The sequence below is a fragment of the Dasypus novemcinctus genome, chromosome 6, assembly GCF_030445035.2.
Source record: "Dasypus novemcinctus isolate mDasNov1 chromosome 6, mDasNov1.1.hap2, whole genome shotgun sequence".
NCBI classification, from domain to species: Eukaryota; Metazoa; Chordata; class Mammalia; order Cingulata; family Dasypodidae; genus Dasypus; species Dasypus novemcinctus.
This window is the reverse complement of record NC_080678.1, coordinates 42,607,890-42,625,433: the sequence shown is the minus strand read 5'-3', so window position 1 is coordinate 42,625,433 and position 17,544 is coordinate 42,607,890. Positions and strand designations below refer to the sequence as shown.

Here is a 17,544-nt window from a genome sequence, read left to right as displayed (position 1 = left end):
TGAATTGATAAAAGACATTTTTGTGAACTTATTTGATTAGTCCTAAATTCTGCGTATCCTCTGAATTTTTTATTTATTTCCTTGACTGAGCCATATCTTCCTGTTTCTTAGTATGGCTCATAATTTTTTGCTCGTGTGAGGCATCTCATTATCTTGATGAGTTTACTCTGAAGGTCATTTTCTCCCTCTTGTCTGGGGTTTTGTTGTTGATTGCCTTTGTGTAAAGGTTATTCTTTGACACTTGGTCCAACTTATTCTGGACCTTTAGAATAGCTGAGTTTAACTGATCAGATTTTCTCTGCTCTTCGTCATCTGATTCTTGCCCTAGATATGTGGTACAATTTTGAAGATTGCACTTTTTGTGCAATATTTTCACCTCCAAGAGAAAGCTTCCTTTCCTCTGTTCCTTCTGTTTGTTTTTGCACAGAATTCTCTCCCCAACTCAGTGCCCCATTTTCCTTACACTTTTCAGTTCTGGGACCCTCCAATCTTATGATAGTTGAGTTTAAACTAACCCGTCTCCTCTTTATTTTCCTCTGTGAGGCTATTCTGCCTTCAGTTTCTTCTCTATTAGGTTATCCTGTCTCAGAGAGTCAGGTGGGGTCAGTCCTGAAAGGTGAATCCCTCCAGAAAAGTCCATTTTGCCTTTAGACAGTTCTGCTAACAGTAACTGTTTTGAGTGAGTGCCTCAGTTTGCCATTGTTCTGCTGTGTTTTTTTTCTGTCCCATTCCTCCCCCCTCCCCTCACTCCACCCCCAGGCCTTTTTGTACAATACTCAGCTGCTTATCTTCTGCCCTGGGTCTCTGTGGACTCAGGTCCCTATGTCTAGATATGCACGGGTTCTAATTCACTGCTGTGAGTTTCCCTAAGGTCTGTGTCCCCGTGGTAGGGACCTGGGCTGCTTTCTCTGGGGCATTGCCAAGCTTTGCCTGGAACTGAGTAAGGGGTAACGGAAGAGGACTTGCTGGTCTAAGACAGAAGTTTCCTACCTGATATTTTTCTCTTAGATTCAGCATTCGTGGAGTCTTTTCTCCATTCTCTACCGTCCTCCAGCCCATAGGGATTTTAAATCATCTATCCTACATACTCAGAACCAAAGCTCTCATGTATATAGGAATCATTGATCCATTTTCCCTTTATTATCATACATACCTAAATGACAGTGGCTAATACAGGAAAAACAAGTACTATAGCGATTGAGAGTACATTAGAAGACACTGGAGTTGCTTAATCAAGTAGATGAAATTCAACCTGAACTTTAAGATGATCTGTGTTTTAGGGTGAATGATTTGGTAATTGTATTTAGGATGTAGTGAAGAAGAATTTGGCGAGGAATTGATAGTGAGAAAATTAAGGCAGACTTTTCAATAACCCAGAAAATGAGCCAGAAAAAGAGGATGGTCTCCAGGATGATGTAAAAGGAGAAGGGATCTATGCAGAGAATCTAGAATACAGAACTATGAAAACTTAGTGATTGAGTAAACATATAAATAAGGGAAAGAGAAGTAATATTGACTTCTGACATCTGAGCCCGGATGTCTTAACATAGTAAATTAGCAGAGTTCAATAAGGGGAAAGGTGCAGGTGCCAGTTTTATGGGGGAAATAATGAAGTTAGTTTGAAGCAGTTCGTGGTTGAATGAATATTTCATTGGATTGTCAAGTAGATCGGGTTGTAGAAATTGAGTTGAAATAAGAAGTATGGGCTGAATACAAGATTGGGAGATTTTGAATACATGTGATAATTAGAATATTTGGGCAGGTGAGGTCTTTGTGAAGGTTAAGCACAAAATACGGAGACTCGAAGACCTTCATTATAAGGAAATAGGTAGAAGAGTCAGATTGGAAGGAAGATAGAATTATAGAATAAATAAGTTGCCTATCTTATATATATATACCTTGGTCCAAGAACCTGTGTCACTATGGCATACAGTGGAACAGGTTGTTGTGATTATTGTCCTTAATGGATTCTTATGCCAGCTTACAGAGAAAGGGGCTTTATATTGATTACTACCCCAAAACTTACTACAGTGGCCTTTGAGTGAGTAATTTCTCAAAAATACTGGTTGTGGGAGCCAGACTATGAGTTTGACAGGGTTAATAATATAGCAGAACTGATGTGGCTCAGTGGCTGAGCCCTGGCCTCCCACATATGAGGTCCCGGGTTCAATCCCCGGCCCTGGTACCTCGGGGGAAAAAAAGAATGTATATAAATTACTAGTTTGAAATGTCAGTAAAATGAATGATAAATGGTAAAGATGTAAACAGGACCATAGAAAGAATGGACAGTCAGTTTAAATCAAGATTTTGCAGGGAGACTGGGAAAATGTGAATAATATTTATACTCTTGGGGACAAAAGAAGCTGGAGGAGAAATTAAAGTTAATAAAAGGAGGAAACAGTTGAAGGAGGCAAGATCGTAAGAGAGCCAACTAGAAATTAGTTACCGAGCAGTGATTGGAGATTCCAGTCAAAGTTTAGAATAAAGTCGGTGTAACTGACCTTGCAATTCTAGACTTGACCAGAGTTAAAAAGGCAAGAATGCAAAAGTAGAAGACCCTGGTTACTTTATTTTACCACACAGAAAGGAAAGAAGAGTGAGGAACTTTCTGGTGTGAAGATGGTGTTTTAAAAAAATAATAAAGGGAAAGAGATTATAGTAACTGTACTCCTCCTTCTTGAGTTGCTGCTTAAATTGAGTTTTGTAGTTAACCCCAGTAACAAAATAGACAGTTTAAGAAAATTAAGATTGCCTTGTGCACCAGTGCTATTTTTTTTCAAGGTACCAGGGGCTGGGGATCAAACCTGGGACCTCATATGTGGGAAATCAGCCTTCAACCACTGATCCACATTGGCTTCCCTGAGTTGATTTTTTCATGTTTTGCTTGTCGTCTTTGGTTTTTCAGGAGGCACCAGGAATCAAACCTGGGACCTCCCATGTGAGAGCTCAACCACTTGAGCCACATCCACTCCCTGACCAGTGCATTTTTAAGCAGGAAAATATACTGGCATCTAGACATTAAATATTATTATTCTCATTTTTGTCGATGTCATTCATATTTGGAAGACAGACACTTGGGAAAGATAGGTCTCTTTCAACTCTTAATAATCATCAGGAAAATCTGCATTTGAAATCTTGCTTGAGGAGATTATTATAATTAACCAGAGTCCCAGATAAGTTTAGAATATGTCTACGTATACAAAACTTTAGGTTAGAAAGAGTCCTAGTGACCTGATTATTTTGAATTCTTTATATTGTGATGGTCTTTCATTTCTTCCTGTCCATGGATACCTATAGGTCTCATTTCTTTTTTTCCTTTCTTATGAATAGACATTTGCACATTAGACTGTCTTTCTCTTTTTTTCTTTCTCCTCTATTATGAGAGCTTGTATTTGTTCTTTTGTTTTCTTTCCCTTTTCCCTACCCACCCCCACCCCCACCCCTTTTTTTTTTTTTTAAGTACCAGACCAGGATTGAACCTCGGACCTTCTTGTGGAAAGACAGCACTCAACCACTGAGCTACATCGGCTCTCCCAAGTTGGTTTTTTCTTTTGTTTGTTGTTGTTCTTTGGGAAATACTAGGGATCAAACCCAGGACTTCATATGTGAGAAGCAGACACTCAACCACCTGAACTACATCCATTCCCCCCATATTCTTTTAATGGGTCTTTTCTGAAATTATTTGCATTTGCATTTTGACCATGGATTGTGCCTTTTTATTATATTCTTTTCTTTTAAATAAAATTTCTTCAGTTCTTTATTTCCAAGGTTGAATGAACAACTATATATTTCATTCTTATTATGTCAAAAGTACCAGCACTGTGGGTGAAATAATGACGCTTTAGCCACAGGTGCTATTTTCAAGAAATTTATGGTCTAATTGAGGAGATAAGAAATATATATAAATAAATACGATATAGAAGTAATACTCTCTGAACAGTACAGATAAAGTGCTATAGGAATTTAGAAGAAGGTAAAATTATCCTTAGGCTGATCTTGGGCACCCACAGTTAATGATAGAGAGTAGATAAAAATTCTGGAAGCCTTCTGATTGAGAATGGGCTATAGATGAAACTTGGGGGAGTATAAACTTTGAATTTCCAAGCTGTGGAAGGGTATAAGAAAACCCTTGCTATTGAATGGGGGTGTCTTTTAATGCATTTAATCGCTGTACTGGTGTAATGGAAGAAAAATATATATAGCAAATGCTGTTTATAAGTAATGGACAATTAACAAATGTAATGGTATAGTTACTTACTCTTACCATTTAGACTTAATTTCCATCAACAATAATAATAATTAGATATACTGATAACAGCCATTCATGTTAGGTTTGTTCATTTTGATTTTCCTATTTCTCTTCATGTGTGTGCAGGCTTCAAACTTTTGTGCTTTCTTTTCCAATTTATTAAGTTGATGGTCTGCTTACCAAAACTGAAGGTAACATTGACATATGGTAAAAATTGCATGTAGCACAACAGTTCATGTTTTGTTAGTGTGAAAAATAATAATTTACATGAAGTAAAGAGGTTTCTTTTTAGGTAACTGACCTTAAAGCATATGGCATTTAAAATGGTGGAGCCATTTTCCCTAATACTTGCTGGCATTTAAAATAATAAAACATGGGAAAGTGGCATTTAAATCAATGAATTGCATTTGGTCAGCTTTTTATAGTCCATTGCTTAAAATGTCAGTAAGCCATGGGTAGTGGACATGGCTTTTAGCTACTGGCCCATGATCTACTATGGCAGGCTTTTCTAGCATAATCAATTATTACAAACCCAAATGCATGCACATGCTTTTAATTTCTAGGTTTTTTTGTACCTAATGGTATGAATTCACAAAAATATTACCTAACTTTGGAGAATCCATACACAGTGTGGGGATGGTCTTGAATTTGGACAGAAGTGGCTTTAAAATATTTCCCCCTTCAATTTAAGTCTAGATCACCTTATCCTCCCCATGTTAAATCTGGTCGTTCTTTCTTCCATTTTCTTTATTGAGTTCTTCTCTCTGAAACGGAAAATAACCAACTATGTAAGCATATCCCCCCAAGCCTGTTTGCCCCAAAATACCCAAACTCATGAAGTGGCAAATATTAGTTATAAAAGAAATTTTAAAAAATGTAAATCTTTATTTATTGCTTAAAGTTTATCTTTACTAATTGTTTAATGCCTTAACTGATTTTTCCATGCTGACATAAATGTCTGTTGCTTTATTCAATAATATCCTTCCTATTCTGAGGACTGGTGAAGCTGCTTTTGTTACAGTTCTTGGAGAAGTTTAGCAGTTTTCTCCTCTGGGCCAAATCCATCCCCTACAGTCTGTTTTCTCACAACTACAAGCATAAAAGGTTGTGAGAAGGGGGGGAGGGGAGTGAAGAATGTGTAACAGAGACTAGATGTGTGGCTTGCAAGGCCTAAAATATTTACTTTCTGACCCTTGGTCGAAAATTTCTTAACCTGTTTTTAATATCTTTTATCAAGTCATTGATATATTAACAGAAACCTGAAAGTCATTAATTTTTGTAGCCTACTTACTATTCTCTTTGCTGTTCCTCAGACTGTGTTTCTGAGATCAACAACCTCTAACACATGGAATTGTAATTTCATGACAGAACAACTGGGATTATAGAGAAGCCAGTGGGAGAAAGACATAAGAGACCTGGGTTGTGATTTGAGAAAAACAGGGTTCAGCCGTTGTCTGCCCAACTTGTTTTAACTTTTTATTTTGAAATTATTTCACACTTATGTAGAAGTTGCATGAATAGTACAAAAGCTTCCAAATACACATCACCTAGATATTACCAATTTTACCATTTTGTCACATTTGCTTTATTATTCATTCTCATTTCTTTTTCTCACACACATTTTCTTAGAATAAATACGAGAATAATTTGCAAACACCGTATTCCCCTTATATACCCCTTTCCTGCTAAATACATCAGTATTAATATATTGCCTTATTTTCTAAGAGTAAGAATATCCACTTAACTATGTATACAGTTATAAAAATCAGGAAATTTAACATGGAAATAATATTTATAGATCTTATACACATATCTCCAGTTGTCCCAATATCTTCATTTTTTTTGTTCCACCTTAGTTCTAAATGCAATTCTGGATCATGCACTGAATTTTATTTTTACTACTTTTTAGTCTCCTTTAATCTGAAATTGTTCCTTTGCCTCTTTTTTTTTTTTAATGAGATTTACTTTTTTAAAAAACTTCTTATTTTGAAATACTTTTGAACTTACAGGACAGCTACAAGAATAATATAAACCTTATACAGAGAACTCCAAAATACCTATATCTCCCAATATTCATATCCACCAATTTTAACATTTTACCACATTTGCCATATCATATTGCCCATCATTCTATTAATTCACCTGTTCATCCATCCATCCATCCATTTCTCAATCCATTTTCTGAACACTTGAATGTAGGTTGTATACATCTTGTTCTTTAACACTTAATACAGTCATGTATATTTTCTAAGTAAAAGAATATTTACTTATGTAACAACCTTAAGTGCAGTTATCAAGTGCAAGAAATTTAACATTGATATAAAGCTTACAGTCTATAGTCCCCTTTTTCATATGTTCTTATAATGCCCCTTTCAGGCATTTTTCCTCCTTTGCTAACTCTTGTCCTAGATCACGTATTACATTTAATCATCATTGCCTTTTTAGTTTTTGTGTGTTTTTCCCCTTAAATTTTGGGAACTTATGTAAAACATAAACTTTCCCATCTCAACAGCTTCCCAGCATACTATTCAGTGGGATTACTCATATTCAATATGTTGTAGTACCTTCACTACCTTCCAGCACTAAAATTTTACCATCTCCCCAAATTGAAACCCTGCACTTTGCATTAACTCCTTACCACCCCCAAGCTCTCCCCTTCCCTCCCAGCAACCTGTACTCTTAAGTTCTGTCTCTGTGAGCATGAATGTTCTCTGGTATATTTTTTTTGTATTACCATGGGGCTTAAATTTAACATGCTAAATGTACAGCATTCTCATTTGCTTAGATACCCACTTAAATGATGTTCACAACCTATCTTCCTGTGCTCCTCTGTCTCCCAAACTTTATGTAGTTTTTGTAACAAATTGCATTTTTATACTTAGAGTCCAAAACCACTGATTTGTCATTACAGTCTATGAATTTACATTTTAGATCCTGAAGGAATTAAAAAGTGGAATTACACACCCATCACTTGTCTAGTATCCTTTTCTTTCAACCTGTAGAACTCTGTTTAGCATCTCTTGTGGGTTTTGTTTGTTTGTTCTGTTTAGCATTTCTTGTGAGACCAGTCTAATGGTAATGAACTCCCTCCACTTTTGTTTATCTGGGAATGTCTTAATCTCTCCCTCATTTTTTAAAAACAAAAGTTTATTGAGGGAAGCAGCTGTGGCTCAATGAAAAGTGGCTGTGGCTCAATCATTTGGACTCCTGTCTACCATATGGGAGGCCCTGGGTTCGTGTCCTGGTGCCTCCTTGTAAAGGCAGGCTCATTCGCAAGTTGTAGAGAACTGCTGGCCCGGGCACCGCAGAGAGCCAGCTCAGCAAGGTGACACAACAAAAAGGGAGACAAGCGAAAACACAAAAGAATGCGCAGCAGTTGGACACAGAGAGCAGACAGCAAGCAAGTGGCAAGGGGGAGGGGAATAAATAAAAATACAGACACAGAAGAATGCACAACAAATGGACACAGAAAGAAGACAGCAAGCAAAAAGCCACAAAGAGCAGGGGGGATAAAAAAAAAAGTTTATTGAAATATAGCATTCATACATGAACATACATAAACAATAAGTGTTTAGTAAAAGTTATGAACTTAACAAACATGCATATCATCATACAGGGCTCCCATACCGTTACCCATACCCCATCACCACCACCACCACCTTGTGTTGTTGTGAAACATTTGTTACAAACAATGATAGCACATTGGCAAAATATTACAAACTATTGCCCAAATCTTAAATTTGATGTATTCCCCTCTCCCAGCCCACCCGATTATTAACACCCTGGATTAGTCCTATATATTATTATAGTTCATGAGAGAATGTTCTCATATTCGTTCTATTAATCTCCTTCATGTCTTTAAAGACAGTTTTGCTGGATACAGAATTATTCGTGGGCAAGTATTTGCTACTAGCACTTTAAAAATGTCATCCCACTGCCTTCTTGCCTCCAGGGTTTCCAATGAGAGATGGGCACTTGATCTTTTTGGGGCTTCCTTGTATGTGACATGCTGTATCATTCTTATGGCTTTCAGAAGTCTCTCTTTCTTTGGCATTTGACAGTTAATTATAATACATGCAGTATGAGTCTGTTTGGGTTTATCTGTTTGACATTTGTTGAGTGCCTAGATATTTATTCATGTCTTTTGTTCAGTTTGGAAAGTTTTCAGTCATCATTTCTTTGGATAGGCTTTCTATTCCTTTCTTCTCCATCTGGGATTCCCACAATGCATATCATCGGTATGCTTGAGGTAGTCCCACAGTTTCCTCAGGTCTGATCACTTTTCTTCGTGCTTTCTACTCTTCAGACTGAATGATTTCAGTGATCTTCAAGTTCACTGTTTTCTTCTGGCAGCTACAGTCAGACTCATCAAAGGAATTTGTAATTTCTTTTACTCCAGTCATATGCTCTATTAAGTTCCTTTTCACAGTTTCCATCTCTTCTCTTGATATTCTTTTTGCGTTCACCTACTTTTTTCTATTTTTTTTTCTGTAGTTTTTTGTCATGTTTTCTTTTTTTTTTTTTTTTAACCATATTTAGAACTATTCCTTTAAAGTCTTCATCTGATATGTCCCATGTCTGGTCTTCCTTATTGATAGTTTCTAATGCTTTAATGTTGTGCTTTCCCTGGCCATCCTGTTTCTTTGAATGTTTTGTAATCTTTTGTTGAAATCATGGACATTTTTACTGTTTTAATGTGTTATCACTGACATTTAGACGCTGAGGCCTCTCTGTTCCTTCAGTGTGTATCCAACTAGTGTTATAAAAGAGCTTTCTTTGAATGCTGGGTATTAACCAAAAAAAAAAAAGGAAGAAAAAACCCACACCTTTCCCAGTCTTTACAGATTGTCCTGAGTGCTTTCTTTCAGAGCTTAGCCATACAGTGAGTTTAGATATCGCTCTATCCAAAGTGTAGGGGCCTCCCTAGTCTTTTCTGTGCATGTGTCTTGTCTTGGGCATGTACATTTGGCCTTCAGAATTTTCTGGTTTATGTGGATACCAACATTCCCCCTTTGGGGAAAAAAAAAGCAAGGAAGCAGACGTGGCTCAACTGATAGAGCATCTGCCTACCGTATGGAGGGTCCAGGGTTCGATTATCAGGGCCTCCTGACCCGTGCACTAAGCTGGCCCACGCATAGTGCTGCCACAGGCAAAGAGTACTGTGCCACGCAGGGGCGCCCCCACCTAGGGGTGCCCCAAGCCAAGGAGTGTGCCCTGCAAGGAGAGCTGCCCTGCATGAAAAAAGCACAGCCCACCAGGAGTGGCGCCACACACACGAAGCACTGACACAGCAAGATGATGTACCAAAAAGAGAGGCAGTTTCCCAGTTCCACTGGATAATGCAAGTGGGCACAGAAGAACACACAGCTAATGGACACAGAGAGCAGACAACAGGGGTGAAGGGGAGAGAGATAAATTTTTAAAATCTTTTTAAAATAAAGAAGCACTTTTCACTTTAAAAAAATAAAAATAAATAAAATTTTTAAAAAGCAGGTTTCCATGTGGTCCCTGGCACTACATTATATGTCCTGCAGCCAACAGTCACTGGCCCCCGGGCTTCCATTTGACCCTCCCTCTGTGTTCTGTAGGAGAGCTCAGTGAACTAGTGAACTGCCTTCTACACACAGGGCAAGTCCTGGGATAGCAGGTCCCTCAGGCCATCACCAGACAGACTGGGCTAGACATAATGTTCCCAGTATGCCTGAGGTTTATCAGCTCCTTCCAGGATTGGGTCCTCTTACTTGCACTAGGAGCACAGGCTGGTCCGTGTTAAGCCAGTGAGGGGATGGGGAAGTACCAGCGAGGGCACCACAATATCCTACCGCTTTTAAGTAGCATTTTTCTTGTTTCAGTGCTTAGTCTGTTATTGAAGTCCTTTTAGTATTTTCTGGAGCTTTGAGAAAGATTTTTGACAATTCTTGCAGTTTGGTCAAAGCTTTGGGGTGGGGTGGGGTGGGGTGGGGAGGGGCAGGCAGAGCCCTGAAGTACCTCACCAGGCAATCTTGATCAGAAGGGCCTTGATATTAACCTTTTTGAAGAATGTAGACCTTTTGTTTGGTACACTGTTCCTCAATTTGGGTTTGTCTGATGTTTCTTCATGATTAAATTCAAGTCAAGTTCTTTTAGCAGAAATGTTAAATAAGTGATGTATGTTTCTCAGTGCATCATATTGTGAAGCCAGAAGTAACCAGTTTAGTAGGTGATGCTATCTGATCACTTTACTAGGTGTTGTCCACCAGGCATCTCCATTGTAGAGTTATATTTGCCTTTATAATTAATATGTAATTGGGGGAACACACTTTGAAACCATGTAAAATATCTTTTCCTAATGAGACTTTCATCCATTTTGGTTTAGTATCGTATATTATTTCAATAATGTTATTTTTCTGATGGGTGAGGAATGATAATTTTTATAACTCTGATTTCTTTTTTGTGTTTTTACTGTAAGAAAGGGTTTTTCTTCTGTCCTTCCCTATCAATTCAGAGTCAAGATTCTTATTCTGTTAAATAGATTATAATCCAGTGCCTGGATTTGGTCAGAGCAAGCCCCTTCAAGCCATCTCCTATAGCCTCTGGAGATGTCCCTATCATTTTTAGTACTTCTTTACTTTCTGGTATAAAATATGTTTCAGATTCATCTTTTCCTTCCCCTGCCCCAACACTGGAATCATCCATTTTTCTAAGAACTGATTCTTTGACAAAAATTTCTTGCCACACCCACCCCTCACTCCGTTTTTTGCCAATCCTCATCCCACTGTATTCACAAAGATCAACTCTTGGACAATGGTTAACCTCCTTATGCTGATATGTATGGAGGACATAGCAAAAATGGTGAAATACCATCAATTCATGGCCACTTACAGTCTATCTTTTTAGAACACTAAAAAGAAATGGATCGCAGATAAAAGATAATGGTTTTCAACCTAAAAAATCATTTGCTGTTGAGGGGAAAGGTATTCACATGAGGTTTTGAAAATATGTCACTTCCTTTCTGACATGAAAATGTCAGTAAAGCTTATTTCTTTTATTTCAAATGGCTAGTTCAAGAGACGTAAGTCTAGTATCTTTAAAACCCTAAATCTATTTTTGTAATTATTTTTTAAATTGAGGTAATATTTACATACCCTGAAATTCATCCATTTAAGAATACAGTGTGATGAATCTTGGTAAATATATGTATTTGTATTGTAAGCATCAGCACATTTAGATACAGGACAATTCCCTCACACCAAAAAGTTCCTCTTCCCCTTTGTAATCAATTCTTTGCCCAGAGTCACAGGTAATAGGCAACCACTATTGTTTTGCCTTTTCTAGAGTTTCATATAATAGGATCATACAGTATGAAGTATTTTGTATTTGACTTCTTCCACTTAGCTTAAGTTTTTGAGATTGGTCCTTCTTTCTGCATAAATAGTAAAAGTGGATCATTTGTCCCTTTTTTTAAATTGAATAATCCTCCATAGCATGGATATGCCACAATTTGTCCATTTCCTTTTTAATGGACTTTTGAATTGTTTCCAGATTTTTACTATTATGATTTATTTATATATATGTCTTTGTGTGGGTGTGTGTTTTTATTTCTCTGGGATAAATATCTATAATTAGAATTACTGGGATGGTATTATAAATGTTTGTTTTCCTTTATAGGATACTACCAAATGGTTTTCCATAATTACTGAACCATTTTGTGTTTCCATCAGCAATGTATGAAAGTTCCATTATTCCGTGTGGTATTATTAATCTTTAGATATTCTGGTTAGTGTGTAATACTATCATATTGTGGTTTTAATTTTCATTTACTTTATGACTGTTAAAGGTGAGTATCTCTCCATGTATATATTTTGCATGGTGTCCAAATCTTTTGCCCAATTTTAGAAACTTATTAAGTTGTAATATTTCTTTATATAGTCTGCATAAAATTCTTTGGTCAGATATGTTTTGCAAATATTTTCTCCTGCTCTGTAGTTTGCCCAATTCTTTAACTGTGTCTTTTGACGGGTAAAATTTGATGACGTTCATTTTATCAATTTTTCTCCTATAATTTGTGTTTTCTATGTCTTCTTCAAGAAATCTTTGTGTAGTCCAAAGTCACACACTCAAAAACATCTCGTATATTTTCTCCTAGAATTTTAATGGTGTAACTATTATATTTTAACCTCTGACATTTCAGGTGAATTTTCCAATATGGTGGGAGGTAATGGTTGAGATTTATTCTCTTCCATTCAGATAATCCAGTTGTTCTAGCACCATTTATTGAAAGGCCATCTTTTCCCCCATTACATAACCTTGACACTTTCATTAAATCAATTGACCATACTCACGTAGGTACAGTTCTGGAATCTGTTATGTCCATTGATCTACGTGTCTCTTCACATCAGTACCACAGTCTTGATTACTATATATTTTTAGCTGGAAATCAGATTCTGTAAGCCCTTCAGTTTTGTTTTTCTTTTTCAAAATTTGTTTTGACAGTCTAGTTTCTTTATCTTTCTACATAGATTTTACAAACCAACTTCTCAATTTCTTCAAAAAGCATTTTAGGAATTTGACTCGGATTGCATGGAATCTGTAGATCAATTTGGAGAGAATTGGCATGTTAACAATATTGAGTCTGGTCACATGGCGCGGGCCGGGTGGTGATGCGCAGTTTAGCCGCCAGGGAAATGTAATCGAGTATCCTGCGTTGAAATGCAGCGGGATTTAGGGAGTTTCCCGCTGTCCACTGCGGTGCGGGTAAAATTAGTCTCTGCGGGTTTCCAGACTGCTGAGGAACTCCTGGAAGTGAAACCCTCAGAGCTCAGCAAAGAAGTTGGGATATCTAAAGAGGAAGCCTTAGAAACTCTACATATTATAAGAAGAGAATGTCTCTTAAATATACCAAGGCATGCTAATACATCTGAGACAGGCAAAAAATGTACAGCACTGGAACTTCTGGAGCAGGAGCATACCCAGGGCTTCATAATTACCTTTTGTTCAGCACTAGATAATATTCTTGGGGGTGGAGTACCCTTAACCAAAACAACAGAAATCTGTGGTGCACCTGGTGTTGGAAAAACACAATTATGTATGCAATTGGCAGTAGATGTGCAGATACCAGAATGTTTTGGAGGAGTGGCAGGTGAAGCAGTTTTTATTGATACAGAGGGAAGTTTTATGGTGGACAGAGTAGTAGACCTTGCCACTGCCTGTATTCAGCATCTTCATCTTATAGCAGGAACACACATGGGAGAGGAGCACCAAAAAGCTTTGGAAGATTTCACTCTTGAAAATATTCTTTCCCATATTTATTATTTTCATTGTCATGATTACACAGAACTCTTGGCACAAATTTATCTCCTTCCAGACTTCCTTTCAGAGCACTCAAAGGTTCGATTAGTGATAGTGGATGGTATTGCTTTTCCTTTTCGTCATGACCTAGATGACCTATCACTTCGTACTCGGTTACTAAATGGCCTAGCTCAGCAAATGATAAGTCTTGCAAATAACCACAGATTAGCTGTAATTTTAACCAATCAGATGACAACTAAGTTTGATAAAAATCAGACCTCACTGGTTCCTGCTTTAGGGGAAAGTTGGGGACATGCTGCTACAATACGGTTAATCTTTCACTGGGACCGAAAGCAGAGGTTGGCAACATTGTGTAAATCACCAAACCAGAAGGAATCCACAGTTCTGTTTCAAATCATATCTCAGGGATTTAGAGATGCTATTGTTGATACTGCATGCTCACTGCCAATAGAAGTTTCGTTGAATTCCCGGAAACGGTCACGAGAATCAGAAGAAGAGGAGCAGAAATCCAAAGATTAATCTCAAAGTGGTACCAGGGATCTAACCCAGGACCTTAAACATATGAAGCAGACACTCAACCACTGAGCTACACCCACCCCACTATCTTACTTTTGAAGGTTTTAATGCATATATTACATTGATGCAGTCATTTAAAAATCAAGAGTTGTAAGTAATAAATACTGGTACTACCAGACACCAGATAATGTAGGATCTCTTTTTAAAGCATCTTAATACTATACTTTAAAAGAACTGTAGGGAGAAGCGGACTTGGCCCAGTGAATAGGGCGTCCGTCTACCACATGGGAGGTCCATGGTTTAAACCCCGGGCCTCCTTGACCTATGTGGAGCTGGCCCATGCGCAGTGCTGATGGGCTCAAGGAGTGCCGTGCTACACAGGGGTCCCCCCAGCGTAGGGGAGCCCCATGCGCAAGAAGTGCGCCTCACAAGGAGACCAGCCCAGCATGAAAGGACGTACAGCCTGCCCAGGAATGGCACCACACACACAGAATGTTGATGCAACAAGATGACGCAACAAAAAGAAACAGATTCCCGTGCCGCGGACAACAGAAGCAGACAAAAAGAACACGCAGCAAATGGTTGCAGAGAACAGACAACTGGGGTCGGGGGGGAGAGGAGAGAAATAAATAACATAAATCTTTAAAAAAAAATAAAAGAACTATAGGTCCCTGATTATAGCCAAAGCCGTATTTTATAAAAATAAAATTTCATATAACCTTTTCAAAAAAAAAAAAAATATTGAGTCTTTCTATGATCATAGTATACCTTACCTTTATGTGTTATTTAATCTCTCTTGGGCAGTGTTTTATAGGGTCATTTCTCGGTCATTTCTTGGTCATCCTGAAGAACTTTATTATTTCATATAGTTCAAAGAAATAGCTACTTTTAGTTGTAGAGAAAAATACAGAATAAATTCTCCTTATTTGAAAACATCTTTCAGATATTTGTTTTCTTGCCTTTCCAAAAAAGTCATGAAGATAATGACTGTATCATATGGATCGTGTAGGTAGAGATGACTGAAAGCTTAACTAAAGAACTAGAGATTCAAGTATTCTATCTCTTCTGCTTTGGGTGAGGAATTGTCAGTCAGACGTCAGAGCATTGGCAGCTTCTGCAGTTCTCTTTCTCTCTACCTTCCCCTATTACTTCCCATATCTCCCTTAAAAGAAATTAACTTTAAAAGTATAATTGGAAAATTGACAAAAACTAGTGAAGTTACTAGAGAACAGAAAGCAACTGAAGACAGATGACCTTCACTTACCTCTGAAAGCTATAAAAAGTTTTTTACCCACACATCCATTCTTCGCTTATATTAGCAATAAAAGAAAACAAAGCTGAGATCCTTTTCATAATGACAATAAAATTATAAAATAATAATTATCCCAAAACTGTATCAGTAAACAGAGGGCCATAAAAGACCAATTGAATAAATGTAAAGTGGTTCCTATAAGAAGAGACTAAATATTTTAAGAATGTTACTTCTTCCTGAATTACTTTCTGGGTGTAATGCTATTCTGACCAAAAGCACCATATTATCTTCTTTTGGGAACAAGTGTGGGGTGGAGGGAGAAGGAAGCATAATTGACTAAATGATTTTAAACAATCTAAAACTGTAAAGCTAGAATGGGCAGGACATTTTGAAAAATATAAATGAGTAGGGATTTGCCTTCTCAAATACTAAAACTTATAAACATGTAATACATTTTAAAGTATGATACTGATGGTAGGATTTGAAAGATAAATCAGTGAAGTGAAATAAACTACAGAATTATTGGTATATGATTTTTTTAAAAGACCCTGAAATATCAGTTGTTAAATTAAACTTTATGTAGTAAATGGTGCTGGAGTTACGGGTTAATCAGCATATTAACTTGTTAAATGGACAATGAAACAATTCAAGAAAAACAACAACTACCAAAACCGTGAAAAACATGTTGTCCCTTACTCATAATCAGAGAAGTGCATTGAACATTGAAATAATGAATCATTTTTCACAAAGGAAATTTGCAAAGATAAGGAAGTGATAAAATCCATTGTTTGGAGTGCTCACTTCATACCTTCGCAGCTACTCGTGTTGCTACAGTATGGAAGAGGAGGAAGCGGAGGCAGGAGCCGAACCCTCTTCTTACCAAGATGTCGATTGGTGTGCCAATTAAAGTCCTGCACGAGGCGAAGGGCCACATCGTGACATGTGAGACAAACACTGGTGAGGTTTATCGAGGAAAGCTCATTGAAGCAGAGGGCAACATGAACTGCCAGATGTCCAACATCACAGTCATCACAGTCACCTACAGAGATGCCGAGTGGCCCAGCTGGAGCAGGTGTACATCCGTGGCAGCAAGATCCACTTTCTGATTTTGCCTGACATGCTGAAAAATGCACCCATGTTAAAGAGTATGAAGAATAAAAACCAAGGCTCAGGGGCTGACTGGGGAAATGCTGCTATTCTGAATGCCCAGGTGGCTGCAAGAGGACAAGGCCATGGTATGGGACGTGGAAACATCTTCCAGAAGTGAAGATAAAACTAAAGAACTTTACCCTGTTTTTTTCCCCTTTTGGGTTATCTGGGCGGGGGTTAGGATGTGTTTATGTATATGTCCTAGGTGATTTCTTTTGACAGCTTTTTCTTTACATTTGGAGAAATGTTAACCCAAATAAATCTGTTTTGTTTTTTGAAGAAGAAAAAAATCCAATGTTTATAATAATGGCAACATGGTACCACCAAACACAGCAAATGAGAATATAAATTGGTATAAATTTTTCTTGGAAAAAAAAGTTTGGTAATAGATCAGGAAAAGAAGAAATACCTCCTTTGATTTATACTTCATCCTCTAGTAATCCTAATGAGAATTTAGAACTAATTCATTAAGACCCAATTTATAGTACCAAATTTTTTTTAATCTGATAATGTTAAATTCTGATTTTATTTTTTAAATTAATATTTCTGTACATGTGGTCTTTTTAAAGGTTTAAGGCAAACATACCAAATTATTAGCAGTACTTACCAAGGGATGGTGGAAATACCAGTAGCTTTTACTTTTTTTCTTTGTAGCTTTCTGCACAAGGTGCTCTTTTCAAGATGTTCCAGTAAGGGGGTGGCAGGCGGGCAGGCATTTTTTATAAAAGCATGGTGTGTTATTGATGGGGAGCACATGGTTGGCAGGGAGTTCTCCAGGACATGTATACAGGGTACATAAAAATGTTTGGATATTTTTGTAGTGGTTAGTTATAAACAACAACTGAGGGAGTGCTGAGTTCCTAGCCAGGGGAGCTCTATCACATTCCCCAGTGGAACAGCAACAGTCCCCCAAGTACAATAGCAAAGACCAATAAAGAAGGATGGTCCAACAGTGAGTCCTTGATACTGATGAATATGCTTATGACCCTGTGTTCCTGAAATATGAACTAGGCCTAGAGCTGCAGGGTGCCTAAGAGTTACCTCCTGGGGAAGCAGACTTGGCCCAGTGGTTAAGGCGTCCATCTACCAC

At 37.6% G+C, this 17,544-nt stretch overlaps 1 protein-coding gene and 1 pseudogene across 8 annotated transcripts in view; both read left to right on the top strand.

The window, feature by feature from the left end:
* LCOR (ligand dependent nuclear receptor corepressor) overlaps positions 1–17,544 on the top strand; it is a 181,052-nt gene that overhangs the window by 106,634 nt on the left and 56,874 nt on the right. The window lies entirely within an intron of this gene.
* On the top strand, positions 3,994–16,182 carry LOC105745977 (DNA repair protein RAD51 homolog 3 pseudogene; annotated as a pseudogene).